A 10,000-nucleotide genomic window follows, 5' to 3' on the forward strand; every position below is an offset into this window, starting at 1 on the left:
GATTTCCAACTTTCCCCCAAATAATATAATCAGGTAAAATACTAGACTGATCAGTCAGTAACAAATCTCGCTCAGTCTGTCGTTTCGTTCGTTCATTCATCAGGTCTGGGTGCAGGTTGGTTGGTCAAGGACACAGCGTCGAATTACAACACATCGGTCCGGCAGTACAGTTGGAGTCAGTGGCGCCGCCCTGGCGGCAGTTAGTGCCGGAAGCCAGCCAATCCTGCTGGACCCAGTGACCCAGACTGAGGTCCGTTGATCGAAACCATGCTCTGCTTTTTTTTTTTTTTTTTTTTTTTTTTTTTTTATAACTCTTACCGGCTTCTATTCACACACTTTAAGAAATGTGTTTTAATATTTCTACTTTTACGACAACTCTACTACTACTAATGATGATAATGATAATAATATTAATCACGTTAGAAGAAGAAGGAACACACACACAGTATCAGTATCAGTAGCTCAAGGAGGCGTCACTGCGTTCGGACAAATCCATATACGCTACGCCACATCTACCAAGCAGATGCCTGACACGCACACAGAGCAAGTGGACAGTACTGATGTAAATGACACGTACACATACATCTCAGCAGAAATGCTGTGCATCAAGAAGCCTACTTTGCCACTGATTTACTGCTGTTGCGCAGCACACAATCAGTTTCAGTTTCAGTTTCAGTACTGTAGCTCAAGGAGGCGTCACTGCGTTCGGACAAATCCATATACGCTACACCACATCTGCCAAACAGATGCCTGACCAGCAGCGGAACCCAACGCGCTTTGTCAGGCCTTGAGAAAAAAATAATAAATAAAATAAAATAAAATGAAAAAAAAAGAGTAAAATTTAAAATAATAATAATAATAATAAAATTTTAAAAATAATAATAAAATTTAATATAAAATAAAAAATAAAAATAAAAACAATAATAAAATTAAAATTAAAAAAATAATAAATAATTTTTTTTTTTTAAATCAGCTTGACTGAGGCAGACCGGATCGGCGGGGAAGGGACACATACTTACACTGGTGACACTCACGCACGGTAGACAGCAGAGTGGCGCAGTGGAAGCGTGCTGGGCCCATAACCCAGAGGTCCGTGGATCGAAACCACGCTCTGCTAACTTTTTTTTTCTTCTCTCTTCACCCTCCCCCTCCCCCCTCTCTCTCTCTCTCTCTCTCTCTTTTATTATTATTATTATCATTTTTTAATGATTCATAATGATTACCGTTCTTGCTCCTACTCTCCTCATTTTCTGTATAGTTTTTACCGTGCCATCCTTGTACTGTGAACATCCTAGAAGTGGCTTTTAAAAAATCTTAGAATATATTATCATTAATCCATATAAATGATATTGATAATAATGATAATAATTATTGTTGTTGTTAGCAGTAGTAGTAGTTGTCTATTTATTTATCTATCTATTTATTTATCTATCCTGGCTAACTTGAGCGCGTTGGGTTACACTGCTGGTCAGGCATCTGCCTAGCAGATGTGGTTTAGCGTATATGGATCCGTCCAAACGCAGTGACGCCTCACCGTCCTTGAGGGGCTGAAACTCAGTGTGGACTGGTACGACTATTCGCCGGCATCAGTTGATGCTTCACTGACATGAGTGACGATCTTTGATTCACTGAAAATATTTCTTCAGTACGGGTTTCCCGGAGAAATACAGGGTATACCCACACCCAGTGCCGCACTTAACCTCACCGCCAGCGTTATGATCCGCGAACAATTAAGACTGGCGAAAAGTAAGCGATTTCAAACAGTGTGTGCACTCAGTGGGTTAACTCTCTCCATACGAACGGCGAAAGAGACGTCGTTAACAGCGTTTCAGCCCAATTACCACCATCAAAATATTGCAAGCGGAAGGCTCTTGTACTGAAGAGGTGAATGTTGACAAAGAATACCACAATTCTGACGACGGAAGCTAAAGGTTGGGTCATTCAGATACCCACTGGACATCCGAGGTGTCTGTGTAGAGGAGAAGAGAGGACTGGCCGTACTGAGTGAGAATAATGATCCGGCTTTTCAGGGGGCGATAAATGTAATTCTGTTTCACTGTGAGGAGTTAGTTCCCTTGCTCCATGAAAATAATGCCGTGAACTGTGATATTCTAGAACACTAATCATCAGCTACACGTGCGTGAAACGATTTTTTGAACCAACTCGTAATTACCCTATTACCTCAAAACTGGCGAAAATAAAATAATTTGAGAATCACATTGTACCGATAGTATTTACAAAGAATATGATACGGTAAAAGAGGAGTTTTTTTGTTGTTGTTTTTTTGTGGTCAGTTTTTCAGAATGATATAATAGTAAGTCAGTCAGTGGTCACTCTCAACCCATCCTATCGTTTGTCAGTTCACTGCGTCAAACTAAGGTGTGTTTTCATGGGACAGGGACACAGCGTTAAATTACAGCACATCAAACAGTGAGCAGAGTGGCGCAGTGGAAGCGTGCTGGGCCCATAACCCAGAGGTCCGTGGATCGAAACCACGCTCTGCTAACTTTTTTTTTTTTTTTTTTTTTAAGGGGGAGGGGGTTCTAGAATTAAATAAACGACACAATTTTAATAGTAATGAAAATAATAATAATAATGACGATGAAGATGATGACAACGTACATTTTAACACACATCAGAAAATCACGTGTCAGTATCATTGTCATCATTATTACTGATCATTAGTTCAGTTTCTCAAGGAGGTGTCGCTGTGGACTAATCTACGCTTCACCACACAGTTTCTTAAGCAGATGCCTGACTGCTGTCGTTATCCAATGGGCATTGTCAGGCCTTGAATGTGATAATGATACTAATGATGACGATAATATTGATAATAATACTAATGATAATAACAAAAAGAAGTAGTAGTAGTAGTAGTGTTCTTGTTGTTTATATGATAGTTCACTGAGGTGCAAATCACGTTTTCAGTCATTATTTATGTTGAGAATCCCATTGATCTGAGTTCAATTATTTGTTTTATTTGTTCAGTGATTCATTCTTTTATCTATTTATCTATTTGATTATGCTGGAGTTTATTTTTCACATTTTAAACAAGTCAGTTTTTCCCACAAAAAATAAAAATAAACGTCAACAAGTCATTCCATCGTTTTGTTCGTTCATACTTCAAGTCAGGGTGGAAGGCAGGTGTGGCAAGGACACGGCGTAAAATTACAACATATCAACCAGTAAGCAGAGTGGCGCAGTGGAAGCGTGCTGGGCCCATAACCCAGAGGTCCGTGGATCGAAACCACGCTCTGCTAACCAGCCTTTTTTTCTTTTTCTTTTTCTTTATTAAAAAAAAAAAAGACTCTTACCGGGTTCCATTTGTAAAAATTTTCCAGACTGAAAGAAATGTTACGGTATTTTAATGATAATTATAATATGATGTTAATAATAAGAACGGTAATGATAACAGTTACGACAACATCAACGTCATTACGGGGACTCCGTGGCGCAACGGTAGCGCGTCTGACTCCAGATCAGAAGGTTGCGTGTTCGAATCACGTCGGGGTCACGAAGTTTTTGCTCTCTTTTTTTTTTCTTTTCTTTTTTTTAATCCACATCTCAGGCTTTTTTTTAATTATTTTTTTAATGTCCATCTTATTGATAACGTCGGTCGAGCAATATATACCTCTCTGCAATCTACCCACCCCTAGACTCCAACATTTTTTTTAAAGTTACCCTCACTCCATTGCGTTTATACTTTATAGATATACCAAACCGACAGAAAGGTTTAGGAGGGACTCGTGACAATTAGTTTTCTTTCTGGAAATAATCTATTTCAGTACTTTTTGTTGTTTTTCGTGTTGTTTATCAATGATATTTCTGGTGTTAGTCTAATAGTTTGTTTCCATTGAAAATCATATTGTACCGACTTTATTTGTTTGTTTGTTTGAAAAAAAACAAAAAAAACGATGTGCACTGAATCGATAATGATCCGACTGTTTTTCAGGGGGGCGGTGTAATTCGGTATGACTATGTGGAGTTAGTTCCCTTGTGTCATAACACGAAAGCCTTGAACCACTCCGGCACGAAAAGAATTGTTTACGTTGCACCAAATTTATTCATGTCTTCTTCTTCGTTCGTGGGCTGCAGCTCCCACGTTCACTCGTGTGAACACGAGTGGGGTTTTACGTGTATGACCGTTTTTACCTCGCCTTGTAGGCAGCCGCAAGGCCGCCGTTTTCGGTGGTATTTATTCATCGATGACACGGCACGGCAATTAATGTACTATTTTTTGTAAGTTTACAATCATCTACCCACCCCCCTGCCACCCTGCTTTCCCATATGACACAAGCAGTTCATCAGTTAATGGAGTTTGTCACTCTGTCGACCCATCCTTTCTTTCATTCATTCATCAGGTCAGGTTACAGGTAGGTTGGTGGAGCAGGGACACAGTGTTAGATTACAACACTTCAGGCAAGAAGCAGAGTGGCGCAGTGGAAGCGTGCTGGGCCCATAACCCAGAGGTCCGTGGATCGAAACCACGCTCTGCTAACTTTTTTCATTTTTAATTTTATTTTTTATTTTCAATTCCTGATTCCATTTGCAAATGCGTTTCACCCACTTTCCAAAAGTAAGGAAATTTATCTATATAATAATGTAATTATTAGTGATAATGACAACACTAACGTGGCGCAACGGTAGCGCGTCAGACTCCTGACAGAAAAGGTTTTGGAGGGATTCGTCAGTGACAATTACTTTTCTTTCCGGAAATAATCTCAGTATTTCAGTACTTTCTGTTTTCGGTGTTGTTTATCAGTGTTTCAGGTGTAAATCCAATAGTTTGTTTCCCGGCATTGAAAATCACATTGTACAGACTTCAGTTATTTATTTGTTTGTTTAAAAAGGAAACGATGTGCACTAATCGATAATGCTGCGGCTGCTTTTCAGGGGGCGGTGTGACTATGTGGCTTTAGTTCCTTTGTGTCGTGACAGGACAGCCTAAACCACTCCGGCACGAAAAAAATTGTTGATATTGCACCCAATTTATTCATATCTTCTACTTCTTCTTTGTTGGTGGGCTGCAGCTCCCACGTTCACTCGTGTGTACACGAGTGGGCTTTTACGTGTATGACCGTTTTTACCTCGCCGTGTAGCCAGCCACAAGACCGTCAGTTTTCGGGGGTATTTATTCAGTCGATGACACGGCAATTAATGTGCTATTTTTGTAAGTTTACAATCATCTCCCCACCTCCCACCCAGCCTCCTTTCCCATATGACACAAGCAGTTCATCAGTGAATCGAATTTGTCACTCTCTCGCTCTGTCGACCTATCCTTTCTTTCGTTCATTCATCATGTTGGTGTACAGGTAGGTTGGTGGGGCAGGGACACAGCGTTAGATTACAACACATCAGTCAACAAGCAGAGTGGCGCAGTGGAAGCGTGCTGGGCCCATAACCCAGAGGTCCGTGGATCGAAACCACGCTCTGCTAACTTTTTTTTTCTTTTTTTTTTTTTTTTTTTGTAATTCCTGATTCCATTTTCAAATACGTTTTACCGACTTTCCAAAAGTAACGAAATATATCTAAATGATAATGTAATATTAATGATAATGACAACACTAACGTGGCGCAACGGTTGTGCGTCTGACTCCAGAAGGTTGCCGTGTTCGAATCACGTCGGGGTCACTAAAGTTTTGCTCAATTTTTTTCTTCTTTTTTTCGGATAATTATTTGCTCACTGCTCTGCTAAACTTTTTTTTTTCTTTTCTGTTTTTTTTGTTTCGTTTTGTTTTTTCAATTTTTTTTTTGTTTTTTTTTTTACTCTTACCGGGTTCCAAATGTGCCTAACCGACCTTCCCCACTGAAAGAATGTTACGGCATTTTAATGATCGTGATTATATTTTGTCAAGTTAATAATAACAACGGTAATGATAACAATTACGACAACATCACCATTATTACGGGGACTCCGTGGCGCAACGGTAGCGCGTCTGACTCCAGATCAGAAGGTTGCGTGTTCGAATCACGTCGGGGTCACGATATTTTTGCTCATTTTTGTTCCACATCTCAGGCTTTTTTTTTGCTTTTTTTTTTTTTTTTTTAATGTCCATCTTCTTCATAACGCCCGTCGAGCAATATATAACTCTCTACAAACTACCCACCCCTAAACCCCAACACCTTTTTTTTTTAAGTTACCCTCACTCCGTTGCACTACATATCTATAGATATACCCACTCAAACTGAAAGGGTTTTGGAGGGATTCGTGACAATTACTTTTTTTTCTGTAAATAATTTGTTTCACTACGTTTTGTTGTTTTTCGTGTTGTTTATCACGAAAGACATTTCAGGTGTAAATCCAGTAGTTTGTTTTCATTGAGAATCACATCGTACCGACTTTATTTATTTATTTATTTATCTATTTTCTATTTTGTTTGTTTGTTTGAAAAGAAAATGATATGCACTGAATCAATAATGGTCCTGCTTTTCAGGGGCGGTATAATTCGGTATGACTGTTTCATAACACGAAAAGAATTGTTTACAATGTACCACATTTATTCATATATGCCATGTAGGCAGCCATACTCCGTTTTCGGGGGTATTCATATACATAAAAAGCGATGATACGACAATTAATTAACATTTTTGTAAATTTATAATCAAACCCCCCACCTCCTATCCTTTCTTTCGTTCATTCATCATGTTGGTGTACAGGTAGGTTGGTGGGGCAGGGACACAGTGTTAGATTACAGCGCATCACACAGACAGCAGAGTGGCGCAGTGGAAGCGTGCTGGGCCCATAACCCAGAGGTCCGTGGATCGAAACCACGCTCTGCTAACTTTCTTCTTTTTTTTTTTTCTTTTCTAAATTCCTGATCCCATTTACAAATGCGTTTTACCCACTTATATATGGTTTTGTCCGAACGCAGTGACGCCTCCTTGAGCTACTGAAACTTTACCCACTTTCCAAAAGTAACGAAATTTATCTAAATAATGAAGTAATATTAATGATAATGACAACACTAACGTGGCGCAACGGTAGTGCGTCTAACTCCAGAAGGTTGCTGTGTTCGAATCTCGTCGGGGTCACTAAAGTTTTGCTCACTTTTTTTTCTTCTTTTTTTTCGGATGATTATTTGCTCACCGCTCTGCTAAGCTTATTTTTCTTTTCTGTTTTTTATTTTTATTTATTTTTTAAACTCTTACCGGGTTCCAAATGTGCCTAACCGACCTTCCCCACTGAAAGAATGTTACGGCATTTTAATGATCGTGATTATATTTTGTCAAGTTAATAATAACAACGGTAATGATAACAGTTACGACAACATCAACGTCATTACGGGGACTCCGTGGCGCAACGGTAGCGCGTCTGACTCCAGATCAGAAGGTTGCGTGTTCGAATCACGTCGGGGTCACGATGTTTTTGCTCATTTTTGTTCCACATCTCAGGCTTTTTTTTTTAATTTTTTTTTTTTTAATGTCCATCTTCTTCTTCTTTCTTCTTTTTCTTTATTTTTTTATGTATTGTAATTCCCGATTCTATTTCAAACGCGTTTTACCGACTTTCCAGACGTAAGGAAATTTATCCAAATAATAATGTAATATTAATGATAATGACAACACAAGAGATAAGTAGGGGACTCCGTGGCGCAACGGTAGCGCGTCTGACTCCAGATCAGAAGGTTGCGTGTTCGAATCACGTCGGGGTCACCAAATATTTTTTCACTTTTTCTCTCTCCTTTTGTTGTTGTTGTTGTTGTTGTTTCGGATAATTGTCCGCTCACGTCTTTGGTTTGCACATATGTTTACCTGGGAGATCGGTAAAATCTCCATCATTGACCCAGGCGCTGATATGATACCAGGATCAAACCCTGGATTATCAGATTGAAAGTTGTCTAACTCCATGACCGGTCGGCTACTGGCACCCTTTCTTCTTCTTCTTCTTCTTCTTCTTCCGATGTTTTTTTTTTATTTTTATTTTATTTTATTTTATTTTATTTTTAACAATTTCACTACAACCGAAACAACTTGATTTCTTTTTCTTACTGTTCTCGTATTCTACTGAGAGAGAAAAAGGCTTTATTGATAACTGATGAAAATAAATAAATAATCAATTGATTAATGAATAAGAAGATTGATGAAGTGAGTGTCCATGTACAATGACCACAACGTACAGCGTACGTAGACTTGAAAGAAAAAAGTAAAAAGAAAAGAAAATGTGCAGGTGAGATATGACAGTGAACAGCTAAGTGATATACACAATGATGGCAGGTAGAAATGAATGACTTGAAAAAAGAAAAGGAAGATGAAGGAAAGAGATAATGTAGGAAAAGAAAGAGAAAAGGGCAGAGTCCGGGAGAGAAAAAGACAGTTGGAAAGAAAAAAAAGAAGACGTAAAAAGGAATGCCAACAGCACCCGGTGTTCCCAGGCGGTCACCCATCCAAGTACTAACCGGGCCCGACGTTGCTTAACTTCGGTGATCGGACGAGAACCGGTGTTTTCAACGTGGTATGGCCGTTGGCGACCGTTGAGGGAAAATTAAGGATCATGAAGCATACATTAAAGAAGCGGTTTTTTTTTCTCTCTTCTTTTTCGCACCAGTTTTACTATCGCGGGTAAATGTGTAGATGCTACAGTGCGACTATACACATTTACAAATCAGATCATAACACAACTTGTCAAAATCTTCACCAATCTCTGCACTGACAGTTTAGCAGTCATCATCATCATCATCATTATTATTATTATCATTGTCATCATTGGTGGTAGTACTGGTGCTGTCCTGTGGGTGTCAGTGGAGGCAGTGCTGATGGTGGTCTTGATGATGATAATGATGATGATGATGATGATGATGATGCACAGTGTTCAGTGTTTTCCCTGTAGCTATTATTCGCAGTGACTCGTCACCTTTGAGTACATCAGTCCCTCAGACGGAGACAAAACAAAACAAACTGAAAATAGAAATAATAATCATCTATTTTGTTTTTAATTAGTGTGTGTGTGTGTGTGTGTGTGTGTGTGTGTGTGTGTGTGTGTGTGTGTGTGTGTGTGTGTAAACAGACAGATAATCATGGTCACTGTGAACAGTTCAGTACACAGCGAGAAAGTCTGAAACCACGGTTTGATTTTTATCGCATGAGAGAGGTGTCGCCGGGTGTTGGTGATAAATCATGCCTGTTGACAGGACTGTAAAACTTCTGCCGTGACGTGGACAGGTCCTTCAGGGTTACCGCCCCTGCGGACCAATGTTGACCTGACCACGGGACATAAATGTACTATTTATAAGTCGTGTTCCACTCAGTGACTGACGCACGCGACGGTCCATGGAAAAGTGAGATTACGACTCAGACACGAAACGAAACGAACTGGAGACAATAGACTGCTCAGAGGAGATTCAGGTCATCACAAACATCAACGCTTCACACTCACGTGTCAGTGTCAGTGTCAGTGTCAGCTTCAGTCTCTGTTTCAAGGAGGTAAAAAATAAAATAAATAAAAATAAATAAATAAAAGCGCGCGGACTGGTCAATATGCGTTGCACCACATCTGCTGAAAAAAAACATGAATTGATAAAAATAAGAAGAAGGAAAAGCAACTGATGCCTGATCTAGTCGTAAGCCAGCCTGCACGTTGATCAGCGTCAGTTGAGAGCCTGCGTGGCTTGTGTAAAGCTGTCACGAATAAATAAATAAATAAATAAATAAACAAATAAATAGATAAACAAATGAATGAATAAATAATTCTAATCATAATGTCTTTTTTCTTCTGTGAGGCATTGTCCTTCTTTGTCTTGTTTCATGTTGACTCAACTCAGGCAGTCCAGAGGCAAACACGATACCAAGGGAAATAACTGCTAACAATAAAAGTTTTTGCTTTGCAATGGATGCTCTCCCTTACACTTCTGACCTTCCTGCCACCATGATGCCAATAGAAACAAATAAATAAATAGTAATGATAACAATGTATCTATCTAAAAAAATAAAAATAAAAAAATAAAAAATAATAATAATAAAAATTCAATACACATTGTAAAATTTGTTACTTCCACAGAAAATC

General features: G+C 39.0%; 11 non-coding genes across 11 annotated transcripts; 10 read left to right on the plus strand and 1 right to left on the minus strand.

Moving 5' to 3' along the window:
* Nucleotides 1-1,045: 1,045 nt before the first annotated feature.
* Trnam-cau (transfer RNA methionine (anticodon CAU)) lies at nt 1,046-1,117 on the plus strand. The gene has a single exon. It is a non-coding gene; the product is annotated as a tRNA-Met (tRNA).
* Nucleotides 1,118-2,433: 1,316 nt separating this feature from the next.
* Trnam-cau (transfer RNA methionine (anticodon CAU)) lies at nt 2,434-2,505 on the plus strand. The gene has a single exon. It is a non-coding gene; the product is annotated as a tRNA-Met (tRNA).
* Nucleotides 2,506-3,188: 683 nt separating this feature from the next.
* On the plus strand, nt 3,189-3,260 carry Trnam-cau (transfer RNA methionine (anticodon CAU)). Its single transcript has one exon. It is a non-coding gene; the product is annotated as a tRNA-Met (tRNA).
* Nucleotides 3,261-3,442: 182 nt separating this feature from the next.
* Trnaw-cca (transfer RNA tryptophan (anticodon CCA)) lies at nt 3,443-3,514 on the plus strand. The gene has a single exon. It is a non-coding gene; the product is annotated as a tRNA-Trp (tRNA).
* Nucleotides 3,515-4,425: 911 nt separating this feature from the next.
* Nucleotides 4,426-4,497, plus strand: Trnam-cau (transfer RNA methionine (anticodon CAU)). The gene has a single exon. It is a non-coding gene; the product is annotated as a tRNA-Met (tRNA).
* An 867-nt stretch (nt 4,498-5,364) lies between these two features.
* Trnam-cau (transfer RNA methionine (anticodon CAU)) lies at nt 5,365-5,436 on the plus strand. Its single transcript has one exon. It is a non-coding gene; the product is annotated as a tRNA-Met (tRNA).
* A 474-nt stretch (nt 5,437-5,910) lies between these two features.
* Trnaw-cca (transfer RNA tryptophan (anticodon CCA)) lies at nt 5,911-5,982 on the plus strand. The gene has a single exon. It is a non-coding gene; the product is annotated as a tRNA-Trp (tRNA).
* A 727-nt stretch (nt 5,983-6,709) lies between these two features.
* On the plus strand, nt 6,710-6,781 carry Trnam-cau (transfer RNA methionine (anticodon CAU)). The gene has a single exon. It is a non-coding gene; the product is annotated as a tRNA-Met (tRNA).
* Nucleotides 6,782-7,286: 505 nt separating this feature from the next.
* Nucleotides 7,287-7,358, plus strand: Trnaw-cca (transfer RNA tryptophan (anticodon CCA)). The gene has a single exon. It is a non-coding gene; the product is annotated as a tRNA-Trp (tRNA).
* A 223-nt stretch (nt 7,359-7,581) lies between these two features.
* Trnaw-cca (transfer RNA tryptophan (anticodon CCA)) lies at nt 7,582-7,653 on the plus strand. Its single transcript has one exon. It is a non-coding gene; the product is annotated as a tRNA-Trp (tRNA).
* A 694-nt stretch (nt 7,654-8,347) lies between these two features.
* Nucleotides 8,348-8,466, minus strand: LOC143299250 (5S ribosomal RNA). The gene has a single exon (XR_013057500.1). It is a non-coding gene; the product is annotated as a 5S ribosomal RNA (ribosomal RNA).
* Nucleotides 8,467-10,000: the final 1,534 nt, after the last annotated feature.

This window comes from Babylonia areolata, chromosome 24 (assembly GCF_041734735.1).
Source record: "Babylonia areolata isolate BAREFJ2019XMU chromosome 24, ASM4173473v1, whole genome shotgun sequence".
Lineage (NCBI taxonomy): Eukaryota > Metazoa > Mollusca > Gastropoda > Neogastropoda > Buccinidae > Babylonia > Babylonia areolata.